This window comes from Carcharhinus amblyrhynchos, chromosome 9, assembly GCF_965287045.1.
Source record: "Carcharhinus amblyrhynchos chromosome 9, sCarAmb.v2.hapA, whole genome shotgun sequence".
Taxonomy (NCBI): domain Eukaryota; kingdom Metazoa; phylum Chordata; class Chondrichthyes; order Carcharhiniformes; family Carcharhinidae; genus Carcharhinus; species Carcharhinus amblyrhynchos.
In genome coordinates this window covers 61,663,266-61,680,730 of record NC_137332.1, presented here as the reverse complement: position 1 = coordinate 61,680,730, position 17,465 = coordinate 61,663,266, and the positions used below count along the sequence as shown (strand labels likewise).

General features: G+C 42.2%; 1 protein-coding gene across 1 annotated transcript in view; it reads right to left on the bottom strand.

The window, feature by feature from the left end:
- Nucleotides 1–16,698, bottom strand: part of gpsm2 (G protein signaling modulator 2) — a 72,969-nt gene extending 56,271 nt beyond the window's left edge. Inside the window, exon 1 of the mRNA XM_080195826.1 lies at nt 16,443–16,698. The gene's annotated coding sequence lies outside the window, so the exon portion shown is untranslated. The remainder of the gene's footprint in view (nt 1–16,442) is intronic.
- Between the last annotated feature and the right edge of the window lie 767 nt (nt 16,699–17,465).

Below are 17,465 nucleotides of genomic sequence, written 5' to 3'. Positions count from 1 at the left end.
GGAAGAAACTGAAGCACCCAGAGGAAACCCATGCAGACACGATGAAAATGTGCAAACTCCACACAAACAGTGACCCGAGCTGGGAATCAAACCCAGGTCCCTGGAGCTGTGAAGCAGCAGTGCTAACCACTGTGCTACCGTGCCATCATGATGACCACTCCAGGGACGCAGCAGGACATTGTACCCTGGCAGTGCCAGGGGCAGTGTGGCAATCTACATTAGTGTGGTCTGGATGATGATGGAGAGGGAAGAGCCCTAATGACAGCACAAGTGGGGGTGCCCCGATATTGGCATTGTGGTTGGGGAGAGGGCGGTGGATGCCCCAATGCTTGAGAGGAGACCTTAAAATGTAACGTTTGGCACCTCATTCTCAGAACCCCAGCTTTGCCTGCTTATTTACCCTGGGCTGTGAGATCCTCGCCAGCACTTAGCAAGTGAGAAAGGGTATTTGTGAAGCTCAGAAGTTTCATACAGCTTTTCTCGCCTGATGTAGCACTCTGAGGAATTTTGGGAAAATTCCACAATATCTCTGAAAACTTAGGTTAACCTTTATAATTTTGAACCTAAAATGTCTGTTGAGCGCTCGAGGTCATGGAAATATCTGTTCTAATCCACAACATTATTATTCTACACTATCTGTACACAAATTTGGCTAATTATGAGTGATTCCAAGATGAGTGGAAGTAATTCTGACAGCAATTCCAACCAAGCAGAAATTCCATTCCTAAGTAGTAGGAATCAATGTCACAATAGATGATCTAATATTCTCTCATTTGTTCAACTTCTACATATAAAAATGGATTGTGCTAAATTAGCACATTAAAATCACTTGAAATTCTTCTTTACCTAGCAAAGGTAAAGTTACCATAGTCCCAGATGACCATGGATCCCATGGGGAGGGGGTGGAGCTCACTGGTGATGGTTTAACCCAAGAACCACCACACCTTAGGCAAGGTTGAGAAGACGGGCCTTCATGAATAAACTCAGCTGGTGTAGAAATTGTATCCATGCTGTTGTCATCACTCCGCATCACAAATCAGCTGTCCAGCCAACAGAGCTAAACCATTCTAGCATCAAGAGAAAGCAATTATATATTACAGCAGGTTTGTTGTAGCATGGATCAACACACAAAATGCTTTTTACAATTCATATTGGAATTTGCACAATGTGTGCAATGCACTCTTTCCTCTTATTTTAAGTAGAAGTAGTAAGCCATTTCTTGTCAATAATGGAAAGAAGAACTTGATATGGGCACATTAATCATTCATGCGAATCATTCACATTAACTTCCAGGCTTTTGTTACCAAATGCAATAAACTGTCTAAATTGTAAATAAAAGGGGAGATCCAATGAACATGAACATTTTTAACACCAATGAAACACTATCTAAATTAAAATGTTAACACCTTGCTCAAAATTCTGGATTTTAACTGCAATATTGTCATCAAACTAAAGAATTTGAATCTACATCCAGAGCATGGACCTCTTACAATGCAAGTTGAAAGAAATGCAGGAAACAGTGCTAAAACATATTAAAAATCAAATAACAAGGAAATGTTGTCTCTAATGGGGTTGTAATGAAACAGTGGTGTGGCTTTATTTCAATTGTCATGCACGACCTTAGCTAAAATTAGGTTTTAAAATCTACCAATAATTAAAGAGTGCAAAAAAAAATCAACATTTACTGAGACAGATGATTGGCCTTGATTTCAAAATAGAGTAGATTAGAAACAAAAATTATTCTGGCATTAACAAACAAATCATGCAACAAATATGCATGGATCTTTTTCTGGATTCTCAAATAGCATTGATAAAGAAGTGTTTGGCAAGCACATTTAAAAAGCATGTTAAACAGAAGCTCTGGGCTGCATTTTCCCATATCTGGTCCTGTTAAGTATAGAAACATCCAACCTTGTTCTCTTCATATCAGAGCTAAGTGGGTCAACCAACAAAGAATTGCAACCTAATCTGACAATGACTAGAATTACTACAGGACAGCCTTTAAGATACAGAATGAAAGCAAATTACTGCAGATGCTGGAATCTGAAATCAAATGAGAAAATGCTGGGAAATCTCAGCAGGGGTCTTTGGGCCATCTAGACTTGAAACATCAGCTCTTTTCTCTCCTTACAGATGCTACCAGACTTGCTGAGATTTCCCACATTTTCTCTTTTGACTTCAGATATAGAAGTAGCCATTGGGGTAAAAATAGAGATTTGGATTCAAACAATAAATCATCAATGAAAAAAAACACAAAAATTCTTAAATTTATGAAAACAGCCAGAAACCCATCCTCGCAAATTACAGAAATCCAATTTCCAGGGGAAAAAACTCAAATAAAATTCCATGCTCTATTAAGATTTTCAGCTTTTTAAAAATCTTCACTCCATTCTTAAAGCTACAAAGCCAATGCGCAGAGTGAGCCAGGGTAGCCCTAATCCGTCTCTTTGTTTGCCCCAAAAATCAAATTCAAATTGAATCCAATTCATGGTCCCCAGAAGAGAGACGTACAAGATTGAAGGGGACAAAACAAAAGGCTTTGCACCACCTTGTGTCTGATCTGATGCATGACCTCAGTTTGTTGTACATGGCCTTTAGTTCAGTTTTTGTTTAAAATTTATTTATTAGTGTCACAAATAGGCTTATATTAACACTGCAATTAAGTTACTGTGAAAATCGCCCTGTCGCCAGACGTCGGTGCCTGTTCAAGTACACTGAGGGAGAATTTAGCTTGGCCAATACAACTAACCAACACATCTTTCAAACTGTGGGAGGAAACCGAAGCACCCTGAGGAAATCCATGCAGATGCAGGGAGAACGTGCAGAGTCCACAAAGATTGTCACCCTAGGAATTGAACCCAGGTACCTGGCGCTGTGAGGCAGCAGTGCTAACCACTGTGCCACTGTACCACCCTATGAGTAGGCTCTATGAAACACCACTTATTCTACAGCACTGCATCTTCATTACACCATTTTAGCAAACACGTTTTGGACAGGACCATCTACAACAATAAAAGTGGCCTGGCCCAAAATATTGAGAATGTGCAAAAACTGAGCAGAAATATTAATGATAACGTATGCAAAGTCCCCTGAAATCATGTTGATGCTGCATTGTGCTCTAGGCATGTTGGACTTAGAATATTATAATCAGTAATAATTACCTCACTACAAGAAAGTACCCACACTCAATGGACAACACTTTAGAACAATGAATCCTGTGTTATGAGATAAGCTGTGGAGATGCCAGCGTTGGACTGGGGTAAACACAGTAAAAAGTCTCACAACGCCAGGTTTAAGTCCAACAGATTTATTTGGTAGCAAAAGCCATTAGCTTGCGAAGCGCTGCTCCTTCATCAGGTGAGTGGGATTTCAGTTCACAAACAGGGCATATAAAGACATAAACTTAATTTACAAAATAATGGTTGGAATGCGAGTCTTTACAAGTAATCAAGTCTTAAAGGTACAGACAATGTGAGTGGAGAGAGGGTTAAGCTTAGATCAAAGAGATGTGTATTGTCTCCAGCCAGGACAGTTAGTGAGATTTTGCAAGCCCAGGCAATCATGGGGGTTGGTCTTGTCTCATAATAAGAAGTCTCACAACACCAGGTTAAAGTCCAACAGGTTTATTTGGTAACTCGAACACATCTCTTTAACCTGTGAAGTCATCTGTGTACACATCTCTTTAACCTGTGCTTAACCCTCTCTCCACTCACATTGTCTGTACCTTTAAGACTTGATTGATTACCTGTAAAGACTCACATTTCAACCATTATTTTGTAAATTGAGTTTGTGTCTTTCTATGTCCTGCTTGTGAACTGATTGGCCATACTAAAGTGTCCCTTAGTGTCCAAATATATGTAGATTAGATGGATTACCCATGGTAAATGTACAGGGTTAAGGGATAGGATGGAGGGGAGGACATTAGTGGAATATTCTTAGGAGAGTCGGTGCAGATTTAATGGGACAAATGGCTTCTTTCTGCATTGTAGGGGGTTGCTCTGTTCAAACCTCCACGACTTGCCTGGGCTTGCAAAATCTCACTAAATGTCCTGGCTGGAGACAATACACATCTCTTTAACCTGTGCTTAACCCTCTCTCCACTCACATTGTCTGTACCTTTGAGACTTGATTACCTGTAAAGACTCACACTCCAACCATTATTTTGTACATTGAGTTTATGTCTTTATATGTCCTGTGTGTAAACTGAAATCCCATTCACCTGATGAAGGAGCAGCGCTTTGAAAGCTAGTAGCTTTTGCTACCAAATAAACCTGTTGGACTTTAACCTGGTGTTGTGAGACTTCTTATTCTGAGATAAAACCAATGTCTCTTTAACCCTGAAGTCGTATCATAGAATCCCTACATCTCGTGATCTTTGTTAAGCATGCAGGTGCAGCAGATGACAAAAAAGGCAATGGTATGTTGGCTTTCATAGCAAGAGGATTCAAATATAGGAACAGGGATGTCTTGCCGCAATTATGCATGAACATGGTGAGAGACCACACCTGGAATATTGTGTGCAGTTTTGTTCTTCTTATCTGAGGAAGGATCTTCTTGCTATAGAGGGAGTGCAGCAAAGATTTACTAGACTGATTTCTGGGATGGCAGGACTGCCGTAGGAGGAGAACTTGAGTCGGTAAGGATTATATTCATTGGAGTTCAGAAGAATGAGAGTGTCAGAAACTTCTAAAATTCTAAAAGGATAAGATAGGATGGCACGGTAGCAGTGGTTAGCCCAGCTGCTTCAAGTGCCAGGGATCTAGGTTCAATTCTGGCCTTGGGTGACAGTCTGTGTGGAGCTCATGCTCTTCCCGTAAGTTTCCTCCAGGTGCTCTGTTCAAAGTTGTGCAGGTTAGATTGATTGGCCATGCTAAAGTGTCTCTTAGTGTTCAAATATTTGTAGGTTAGATGGATTACCCATGGCAAATGTACAGGGTTACAGGGATAGGATGGAGGGGAGGGCCTTGGTGAGATACTCTTAGAAGAGTGGGTGCAGATTTGATGGGCCAGATGGCCTCTTTCTGTACAGTAGGGATTTTATGGACAGGATAGTTGCAAGAAGGATGTTCCTGATGGTGGGGGATGTCCAGAACCAGGGGCCATAGGTTGAAGTGCAAACCCTTTAGGACTGAAATGAGGAGAAATTTCTTCACCCAGTGAGTGGTAAGCCTGTGGAATTTGCAACCACTGAGCCAAAACATTGTATGTTTTCAAGGAGTTAGCTATAACTCTTAGAGCAAAAGGGATCAAAGGATACGGGAGGAGGGGGGAAATGAGGCAGGCTGAGGCCATTGATTCAGAAGATCAGCCATGATCACAAATGAATGGCAAAGCAGGTGCAAGATAAATGGCCTACTCCAGCTCCAATTTTCTACGTAAACCCAAAAGATCCAACATTTCAACAGCATAAGTTTTTTTTTTAAATGGAGTCCCAAAATTATCATTTTTGTCTATGTAAGACCACTGAACAGCTTCTGCATAAATGCTGGCTAAAGAACTTGTGTTATAATTACTGTTGTACCAAATGATAAGTATAATTATCAACATGACTGTAACACATTATCAAAGTGCAATAATCCTTCAAAGCACAAGTCTGTGTGATCTGAAGAGAATTTTGCTTTCTGTAACAGAGCAGCAAAAGAGCTAATTATCATAGCTTCTTTTGAGGTTGCATAGTTAGACTAACAGAGGAGCATATTCCAATTCTGGTCTTTAAATTAAGATTTAAAGAAACCTTCTCTAAAATATTTTTGTAAAAAGGCAGAAGTATTACATTTATATAGTGCTCATCACAACCTGATGAGATAATGAGCAGATATTATGTTTTACTGATGTTGTTTAGGGGATAAAAATTAAAAAGGACGCCAAGGTTTATGCAGTCATAGGATATTTACATACACCAGACAGGGAAAACAAGTCCTTGGTTTAAAGTATCATCCAAAAGGTAATACTTCAAGCACTGCAACATTCCCTCAGTGCCACACTGAAGTGTCAGCCTAGACTGAGACTCCAACTCAACTTTCTGAATCAGAGCAGGCTGTGTGACTAACTGAACTTAGACTGACAATATATTCAGTTGTTCATAAATATATATGTACCTGGTTACATCAGATAATTTGTTCACTGAATAATCTGTTGGACGTTGGCCGATTGATAGCTATAAAATTGCCATTTGTAGGCTTTTAACACTATAAATTACATAGCATGTACAGCACTAACAGATAATTTGGTCCAATTGGTTTATGCCTGAATTTATGTCTCTTCCTACTGCAACTAACCGTATCAACAGAACCTTCTATTCCTTTCTCCCTCATGCATGCATAGGACTTCCCTCTGCTATTCATTTAAGCTACTCATTATGGTTGCAAGTTCCACATTCTCATCACTCTTTAGATAATCTAAAATTCTGATTAAACTTATTTGACTTCTAGTTTTGATCACCCCACAGAAGGAACATATTCTCTACATCAAGCCATCCAAACACTTCATTTTAATGTCAGGTCACATTTCTAAAGAAAAAAATCCTCCCCGTGTTTCCATCAAGTACATCCGCTCAACTTTGATAACATTATTTTCTCTGTGATTTGATTGGTTGGTAGCAAATCTGCACTAAATTTAAAATCTAACTAAGTGGAGATGGCTGGACAGACAATGTGCTAGAGCTGCTTGATGTGGGAGATGGTAGATCCCATTGCAAGCTGCTATGACCATTGTCTGCAGCAAGTGTTGGTAGTTATTTATAGGATCAAGAGAAACGATAGTTCAAGGAACTCCAGCTCAGAGTTACTGAGTTGGAGTCTGAGATTCAGACATTCCACCACATCTGGGAGGGGGATAGTTACCTGGACACTTTGTCCCAGGAGGCAGTCACACCCCTTAGATTACATAGCTCCAATTCAGCCATGGGTCAGGGATAGCCAGGTGTGACTGCAAATGAGAGAATGAGGCAGGTAGAGGGATCCGAAATTCAGAAGTGGAGGAGACTCAGTTCTTGACCTTATCCAACAGGTGCGAGGTATATGTTCCTTGTGTGGATGAAAAGGACTGTAGGGAGGGTGAGCTAACTGACCACTGGACATGTACAGGAGGCCATTCAAGAACGGAGAGCAAAGAGTGTAGTGGTAGGGGATTTCATAATTAGGGAGATAGATAGCATCCTTTGTAAGCAGGATAGAGATATGTTACCTACCCAGTTCCAGGGTAAGGGACATCTCTAACCAGCTTGAAAGGATATTGGAGTGGGAGAGGGAGGATCCAATTGTTGTATCCACATTAGGACAAACAACATAGGCAGGAATAGGCAGGAGGACCTGTTTGGGGAATATCAGGAACTAGGAACCAAATTACAGGACAGGTCCTCAAGGGTTATAATCTCTGAATTATTACCTATGCCACGTGCAAACTGGCAAAAAGAGAAGATTAGGGAGGTAAACACATGGCTACAGGAGTGGTGCGGGAAAGAAGGGTTCCATTTTGTGGGGCACTAGTGTCGGTATTGGAACAAAAGAGAACTGTACTGATGGGATGGACACCACCTGAACCAAGACCCTAGCGGAAAGGCTAAATAGGGAAGTCACAAGGACTTTAAATCAGTTAATGGGGTGCAGGGCTCAGTAGAAGTTAGTAAAGTTTCCAGAACTACTCAAAGAGTAGAGAGTATAGAAATTGACATGAATAAAACTTCAGGCACAGCAAATAAAGGGAAACTATGGGAAGGGGGGGCAATCAACTCTGAGGATGCTGTATACAGAATACTGAGTGAGTAAGTGAATACCGAGTAAGGTAAGTGAGCTGGATGCATACATTGTAATTGGAGATGTTGTGGGCATCACAGAGACATGGCTGCAAGGGGATCAGAGGTGGGATCTGAATATCCAAGGATATATGTCCTATCGAAAGGACAGGCAGATAGGTAAAGGAGGCAGGATTGCCTTCTTGATACAAAATTAAGTCATTAACAAAAACTCATATCAGGTCAGATGGCATAGAATCTGTGTGGGTAGAGTTGAAGAATTGCAAAGGGAAAAGACTCTGACAGGAGTTATGTACAGGCCCCCTAGCAGTAGTCAGGATATTGGACAGAAAATAAATCAGGAGATAGAAAAAGCATGCAAGAGAGGCAATATTACAGGAATCATAGGGGATTTTAATATGCAGGTGGACTGGGAAAATAAAATTGGCAGTGGACCCCAAGATAAAGAATTTATGGAATGTCCACAGCATGATTTTTTGGTAAGAAGTCTCACGACACCAGGTTAAAGTCCAATAGGTTTGTTTATTTGGTAGCAAATGCCACTAGCTTTCGGAGTGCTGCTCCTTTGTCAAGTAAGTGGGAGTTCTGTTTGCTACCAAATAAACCAGTTGAACTTTAATCTAGTGTTGTGAGGCTTCTTGCAGTGTTTACCCCAGTCCAATGCCGGCATCTCCACATCATGATTTTTTGAAGCAGCTTACGCTAGAGCCCACTAGCCAACAAGCATTTCTGGATCTAATAATGCGTAATGAGGCAGATTTGATCAGGGAACTTAAGGTGAAGGAACTTCTAGGGGCCAGTGACCACAATATGAAAAAATTCACCTTTCAGTTTGAGAGGAAAATCAGATACAGATACAACGGTGCTACAATTGAGAAAAGAAAACTACATGATCATGAGGAAGGAGCTAGCCAGATTTGATTGGAAAGGGACCCTAGCAGAAAAGACTGTGGAACAACAGTGGCAGGTGTTTTTTGGGACAATTCAGAAGGCACAACATAAATTCATTCCCAGGAAGAGGAAGCATGTTAAGGGGAGGATGAGGAAACCATGGTTGACAAGGGAAGTAAGGGATAGCATGAAAGCAAAGGAAAGAGTATACCCCATGAGGAATAGTGGGATGTCTTTAAAAGCAAGCAGAGACAACTAAAATAAACAATAAGGTGGAGAAGATGAAATGAGGGTAAGCTAACTGGTAACATAAAAGAAGATTGCAAGAGTTTTTTTAGATATATAGAAGATAAGAGAAAGGCAAGAATGGACATTGGACTGCTGGAAAATGAGGCTGGAGAAGTAGTAATGGGAGACAAAGAAATGACAGAGGAACCAACTAGGTACTTTGTTACAGTCTTCACGGTGGAAGACACCAGTAACATGTCAGAAGTTCAAGAGAGTCAGGGGGCAGAAATGTAGTGACCATCACTAAGAAGAAGGTGGAAGTTCTGAAGATGGGTAAATCACTGAGACTGGATGGACTACACCACAGGGTTCTGAAGGAGATAGCTGAGGAAATTGTGGAGGCATTGGTGATCATTCAGGAATCATTGGAGTCAGGGAAGATCCCAAAGGACTGGAAAAAGACTAAAGTAACACCCCTGCTTAGGAGGGGAGGGAGGCAGAAGATGGGAATTTATACGTCAGTTAGCCTCACCTTGGTCATGGGTAAGATCTTGGAGTCCATTATTAAGGATAAAATTGTGGAGTACTTGGAAGTGCATGATAAAATTGGGCTGAGTCAGCATGGCTTTGTCAAAGAGCGATTATGTCTGACAGCTCTGTTAGAATTCTTTGAGGATGTAGTGAAGAAGTTAGGCAAAAGGACAACCAGTGGATGTGATTTATTTGGATTTCCAGAAAGCCTTTGACAAGGTGCTTTACAGGAGGCTGCTAAATAAGCTAAGAGCCAATGGTTTTAGAGGCAAGACTGGCATGGATAGAAAATTGGCTGACAGAGAGAAGGCAGACAGTGGCGATAAGGGGGTCCTTTTCAGGATGGCAGCCAATGATTAGTGGTGTTCCAGGAGTCAGTGTTGGGGCCACAACTTTTCACTATGTACATTAATCATAGAAACCTTACAGTGCAGAAAGAGGTCCTCGAGTCTGCACCAACCACAATCCCACCCAGGCTCTACCCCCATATCCCTACACATTTACCCGCTAATCCCTCTTACCTGCGCATCTTACAACATTAAGAGGTAATTTTAGCATCGCCAATCAACCTAACCCACACATCTTTGACTGAGGATGGAAACCGGAACACCTGGAGGAAACCCACACAGACATGAGGAGAATATGCAAACTCCACGCAGGCAGTGACCCAAGCCGGGAATTGAACCCAGGTCCCTGGAGTTGTGAAGCAGCAGTGCTAACCACTGTGCTACCATGCTGATCTAGAAGTTGGAACTGAGGGCACGGTTACTAATTTTGAAAGCATGATACAAAGATATGTAGAGGGACAGGTAATGGTGAGGAAGTGGGGAGGCTGCGGAATGAATTGGGCAGAACGTATTAGGAGAGTGGGCAAAGTGGCAAATGGAATACAACGTGGGAAAATGTGTCATAATACACTTTGGTAGGAAGAATAGAGGCGCAGACTATTTTGTAAATTGGGAAAGGCTTCTGAAATCTGGAGCACAAAGGAACTTGGGAGTCCTGGTTCAGAACTCTAAGGTTAACATGCAAGCTCTGCTGGCAGTTAGAAGGGCAAATTCCATATTAGCACTCATTTCTAGAGGACTAGAATACAGGAACAGGGATGTACTGTTAAGGCTGTAAAAGGCTCTAGTCGGACCCAATTTGGAGTATTGTGAGCAGCTTTGGGCCCCATGCCTAAGGAAAGATGAGGAATACTGCTTGTCCATTCCCTGGAAGAAAAGTTTGTTCCTATCAACTCCTTTTGAGTAAGGCCACCCTGCAGCAATGAAGCCTTGGAGGGGATCCAGAGAAGATTCACAAGAACGATCCCAGGAATGAATCGTTTTGAGAGCGGTTGGAGAGTGAGGGTCAATACTCAATGGAGTTTTAACGGGGGGATCTAATCGAAACTTACAGAATACTGAGAGGCCTAGATAGAGTGGACGTGGAGAAGATGTTTCCACTAGTAGGAGAGACTAGAACTCGAGGGCACAATCTCAGAGTAAAGGGACACTCCTTTACAACTGAGATGAGGAGGAATTTCTTCAGCCAGCGAGTGGTGAATCTGTGGAACTCATTGCCGCAGAGGGCTATGGAGGCCTGGTCATTGGGTGTCTTTGAGACAGTGATAGATAGGTTCTTGATCAATAAGACGATCAAGGGTTATGGGGAGAAGTCAGGAGATGGGTATGAGAATCATGTCAGTCATGATTGAATGCAGAGCAGACTCAATGGGCTGAATGACCTAAATCTCCACCTATTCCTTACAGTCTTATTCTCATCGGTGACTGATCCTTTTCATATTGAAACCAGAGCTATGCACAGTAGCTACTCCAGATTGTGATTTAACCAAGACTCAATACAAGTCTAAAATAACTTCTTGGTTTCTACTTTTAACCTCCAGAAAGTCACTTCTGATCCATATGCCCAAATTACAAAAAATGGTTCCAGCTCAAAATTCTGACAAATCAGCATCAGTTCTGACAAAAGGACATCTACCAGAAATATTAGGCTGGATTTTATGGCCCTTCCATAGGATATGTTTCTGGCAGAGTGGCACATAAAATAAGTTGGGTAGATAGCCCACCACCTTCCAGTGCGCCCCTAATCCTGTTTCCACTATACAAGAGGCTACAGAGCCCACTAGACCACCCACCAGTAGGCCTGAGGGTCTTAAATGGTCAAATTCGTGGGCATTTAAGGCCTTTAATCTGTCCCCATTACTATAATATGTTGGACAGTGTAGGGAGCAAGAGTTGGAAGGCCATTTTTTAAAACAGATTTGGCAAAAGAATGGAAAGGAATGGGAGGTACGTCATTCAGGAGGTGCTCTTTGTGTATCAGGGGCACCACAACAATCCTCAAAGATGTTTGATTACGCCACCCTGAGTATTTCATTGCTGCAGGGCGGCCTTACTCAAAATGAGTCAGTAGGAACAAACTTTTCTTCCAGGGAATGGACAAGCAGTATTCCTCAAGCTCCTCCCCTCTCTAAAATCCAATCCATTAACTCTTTTTCTTTCCACAAAATGCTACCTGACCTGCTGAGTATTTCCAGCATGTTCTACTTTTATCCCTGTGCCAATTGTTGCAGAACACAATTCCTACCTTTTAATGAGAATAGTTACCCTTAACTCCTATTTTCTTTTCTGCTCTTTTACTCCTGACTCCACATACTCTGATCCATTGAGTACACTATCATTCATTTTCACATTATTGATGAACAAATAAGAAATTTTGATTAAAGCAATGTGAAGAAATTCTTGGAAGATTAGTTGTTACTTGGGCAGTTACTCGATCTTTAGTTTGACATTGAGTCATAAAGCTTTATCTATGTTTGCTTTCTGGAATGGAAATTAGTGAAGTATCAAATTCAGTAAGTAGGTTAATATCTTTTGAGCAGTAATTTGCACGTGGTATTGGTGGTTGCCATATGCTGTCCATTGGCATAGTTTAATTGTGTATACTGCAGATCAGGTGTATAGATGATCACTATGCTGAATAATGTTCATTGATAGAATAATGAGAGCCCAAATGTAATGCAGACTAGCCAGTAAATGATCATCTTTAAAAGAAAGTTCTGCCACCTCTCCATTGCAAGCACTGGCAAAATTACACCAGTAAGATAACACTTCAGCACAGTATTTAGCTATAATCATTCAGCAAGGTTACAATTTGCAAAAAAAGTCCTACACTATAAAACACTTTACATCTGTGATACAAAAATCCAATACTAGGTTTGAAATAAATGAAAAGGCTTTGATGCAAAATAAATACAGCAAAGCAGAAAATCTTTAGCTATTATAGAACATAAGAACATAAGAAATAGGAGCAGAAGTAGGCCATCTAGCCCTTCGAGCCTGCCCCGCCATTCAATAAGATCATGGCTGATCTGTCGCTGCTCAGTTCCACTTTCCCGCTTTCTCCCCATAACCCTTAATCCCCTCTCTTATCAAAAACCCATCAACCCGCGTCTTAAAAATATTTAGCGAGGCAGCCTCCACCACTTCAACGGGCAGAGAATTCCAGAGATTCACCACCCTTTGAATGAAGAAGTTCCTCCTCAACTCCGTTCTAAACCGCCCCCCTTTTATCTTGAGGCTGTGCCCCCTAGTCCTACTGTCTTTTTTGAGCGGGAAGAGTCTCTCCACCTCTATCCTATCCATCCCATTCATCATCTTATACGTCTCAATGAGATCTCCCCTCATTCTTCTAAACTCTAACGAGTACAAGCCCAGTTTATTCAGCCTCTCCTCATAGCTCAACCCCCTCAACTCCGGTATCAGCCTAGTAAACCTCCTCTGCACTCCCTCCAAGGCCAAAATATCTTTGCGCAGGTGCGGCGCCCAAAACTGCACACAGTACTCCAGCTGCGGCCTCACCAATGCCCTATACAGCTGCAGCAAGACCTCCCTACTTTTATATTCAATCCCCCTCGCTATGAAGGCCAGCATCCCATTTGCCTTCCTGACCACCTGCTGCACCTGCAAGCTGGGTTTTTGCGACTCATGCACAAGGACCCCGAGGTCACTCTGCACTGTCGCCTGCTGCAGTTTTTCACCCCGTAAGTAATAGTCCTTCCTACTATTCTTCCTACCAAAGTGGACCACCTCACACTTGCCAACATTAAATTCCATTTGCCATTTCCTGGCCCATTCGCCCAGCCTATCTAGATCCTTCTGCAGACTCTCCACACCCTCCGCACAATTTGCCGTTCCCCCAATCTTGGTGTCATCAGCAAATTTCGACACTCTACACTCGGTTCCCTCATCTATATAAATGGTAAAAAGCTGAGGCCCCAGCATCGACCCCTGGGGCACTCCACTAGTCACCATCTGCCAATCTGAATAGCACCCGTTGACCCCCACTCTCTGCCTCCTATTTGACAACCAATCCTCTATCCACGCTAACACCCTACCCCCAACTCCATGTCCCTCGAGCTTCTGCAATAACCTCTTGTGAGGTACTTTGTCAAACGCCTTCTGAAAATCTAGAAAGACCACATCCACCGGCTCTCCTCTATCCACCGCCCTAGACACATCCTCATAGAACTCCAGTAAATTTGTCAGACACGACTTCCCTTTAATGAAACCGTGCTGCGTCTGCTCTATCAAGCAATTCCCTTCAAGATGCCTCGCAATTTCCTCCTTAATGACAGATTCTAACATTTTACCTACCACAGACGTTAAACTAACCGGCCTATAATTCCCCGCCTTTTGCCTGGCACCCTTCTTAAACAACGGCGTAACATTAGCCGTTTTCCAATCATCCGGCACTTCCCCGGAATCCAGCGACGTCTGGAAAATAACCACCAAGGCATCCACTATCACCTCCGCCATTTCTTTCAGAACCCTCGGATGCATTCCATCCGGTCCTGGGGACTTGTCCACAATCAGCCCCTCCAGTCTGTCGAGCACCGCCTCTCTAGTAACAGTAATGTCATTAAGACCCTCCAGTCCTACCACCTTTCCATCGCTAACACCCGGCAAATTATTCACGTCCTCCTCCGTGAAGACAGAAACAAAAAAGTTATTCAATACCTTAGCCATATCCCCATCCCCTACCACTAGGTCCCCTTTCTCATCCTCTAAAGGACCAACATTTACCCTAGCCAGCCTCTTCCTTTTTATATATTTATAAAAACTCTTGCTATCCTTTTTTATATTAAGCGCTAGCCCAGCTTCATAGTTTCTCCTACCCTTCCTTATCAACTTCTTTGTCAATCTTTGTTGACATTTAAACCTCTCCCAATCCTCTTCTCACCCACTACTCTTAGCTACTCTAAATTCCTCCGCTTTTAATTTAACACTTTCCTTCACCTCCTTCGTTATCCACAGCTTATTACCTCTCTTCCTACTTTCCTTTTTGACCATCGGAATAAATTTCCGCTGAGCACCAAGAAAGATCTCCTTAAAGATCCTCCACTGCTCCTCAACAGACCCTCCCTCCAACGCGCTCCTCCAGTCCACATTCGCCAATTCTTCTCTCATCCTACCGTACTCCCCTCTATTCAAACAGAGGACGCGTGTCCGGGAACCCACTTTCTCCTCCTCCATCTGCACCAGAAACTCCACCATACAATGATCACTCTCCCCAAGAGGATCCTTCACCACAAGGTCCCTAATTCTACCCGCCTCATTACAGCATTTATAAAGTTTTTTTTACAATGAATATTAAAGATTATCTTGCGTACAATTTCAAAATATTACAAGAATGCTGATTCAGATACAGCCTCATTACAGCATTTATAAAGTTTTTTTTACAATGAATATTAAAGATTATCTTGCGTACAATTTCAAAATATTACAAGAATGCTGATTCAGATACAGCCTCATTATAGCATTTATAAAGTTTTTTTTACAATGAATATTAAAGATTATCTTGTGTACAATTTCAAAATATTACAAGAATGCTGAGTCAGATATCTTCCCTCTTTTTACTCTTTGCTAAAATGATATTTCCACAACAGATAGGTAGGTATACACCATTTATTTATTGCCTGTTCCAATACATCACAAAGAAGTAATAATTACAATTTGCAACAAATTTTAGGTTAGATATTACCAATGCTGCACTTGGAATTATTGGATTTAGTGGGCTCAGGGGAGTACAGATATTTTGCCAACCTGGCAGAGAAGCACAGTCCTTAACAGACTGCCTAATTTTCCATCCATTGATTTAAATTGACAGAAAGGGATGGGGATGGTGGTTCTTATGGGGGTGCAATCTTCCAAACTTGAAATTCCTGTATATACTGGTGATGGAGATGGCGGAAAAGGAAAACGTTTTGTCTACTTGTCATTATTCTTCCACTTATAAACTTTAAGGCTGAGTGAAAATCAAAAAAGCGTTTTTTTCATTGTAACATTTCCTCAGTTACCAACTGCTTATCCCTGTATTCAAATTGTTATACAATTCAATGCCTCAAACTCCACATTAATAGTACTTCGGACTGCGCCCTCCTCCTTCAGATTATACCACTTTAATATTGTCAAGGGCACTGGCACCTTCATACTATAAATTCACAGACACCTGATTGGGACAGTATGCCAACTTTCCTTTTGTCTCCACGAGTCTTTCTGCTTGATATCCGAGTTCTACATGCACAAATAAATCCCCGGTGTTAAATTCGGGGACGATGGAATAATCTGATGAAAGATTACCCCAAGGAATTTCAACAGCCAACTGGTGGATGAGCAATTAGAATAAACAATGATGAGCCAACTCTCCAGGGTGAAGTCTTGACCAATATTTAGCTAGGGTTGGCTTGTGGACGTTTAACAAAAGCGGCGCACCTTTAAAAGCCTCGCTTCCAACACCTTCCGTCCCCTTACAACTAACGCCCCAAAGAAAACCTCCAATACTGAGTAAAACAAGAAAAAGAAAACTCATTGAGACAAAGTCGACTCTGACTAAACAGAACAGGGCAAGGTGGCGGGAGAGAGAGACATACACACACACACATGGAAGTCACAGAGGGACAAAGAGAGAATGAGCAGAACGGAGGAAGCGAGTCAAACAAGTGCATGGAGACGGAGAGATGTTTCATACTGACCACTATCACGATTCTTGTCCCCCTAGCGGGGTCTGGAGGCTGCGAGTATGTCGGAGAAAGCCAGTCCCAAACGGATCTAAATCGCACTTCGACCCCGGCGGGAAGAAGACGCTGTGTTGTCGCTAACCGGCGGACCTGGAGATTGCAGCTTCGCTCCTTTTCTGCACTCGGTTTCCCGGTGACCAAGTGATTCCTCTCGCCCTGTCCTGAGTATTAAATCCTCCCGGTGCCGCCGCCGCCGCTCACTCGCGGCCACATTTTGGCAAGTTTGACAGTTAGACGCTGCTCCCCCGCGAGCTCGCTCAGCTTCAGCGGCGGTTACATAAATTAGGCAAATGAGCGATCCACGCACTCCCATTGGCCGAAATTTGAATCAGGAAGGGGTGGGGTTTGCTCGCTGTTGTTACGGTAACGGAGAAGCTGCGGTTCCGGCGGGAGGGAGTGGGAATACCTGAAGTGGCGGGAGGTTTTTCGGCTCACCCGACTTTGGCTGACTTTGAAAAATAATTATCCATTTACTCATTTATTTCCCTGCACATGAAAATGTTCAAATACTTAGCCATTTTTTGAGAGTTAATACTGAATCTGCTTGTACCACTCAAGATCTGTGTCCTCTGTGATTGACCGTCTTTCACTGGGAACTTTCTTTCAATCTGCTTTATTGCGGTTAAGAACACCTCTATTAAATTTACCCTTAAACTTTCTCTGCTCGAGAGCAACAATTCCAGTTTCTCTGTCTGTCCAAATACTTGAAGTCCCTCATTTAATACGATTCTAATAAATATCCTCTGCATCTATCCAAGAAGTCTCACAACACCAGGCCAAACTCCAACACATTTATTTGGAATCACCAGCACGTGATTCCAAATAAACCTGTTGGACTTTAAACTGGTGTTGTGAGACTTCTTAACATGCCCACCCCAGTCCAACGCTGGCATTCCACATATGGCATCTCTCCAAGCCCTTGTTAAAATGTTGTTCAGTACCCAGAACTGGATCCATCAGAGGCCTAACATCTAAAGT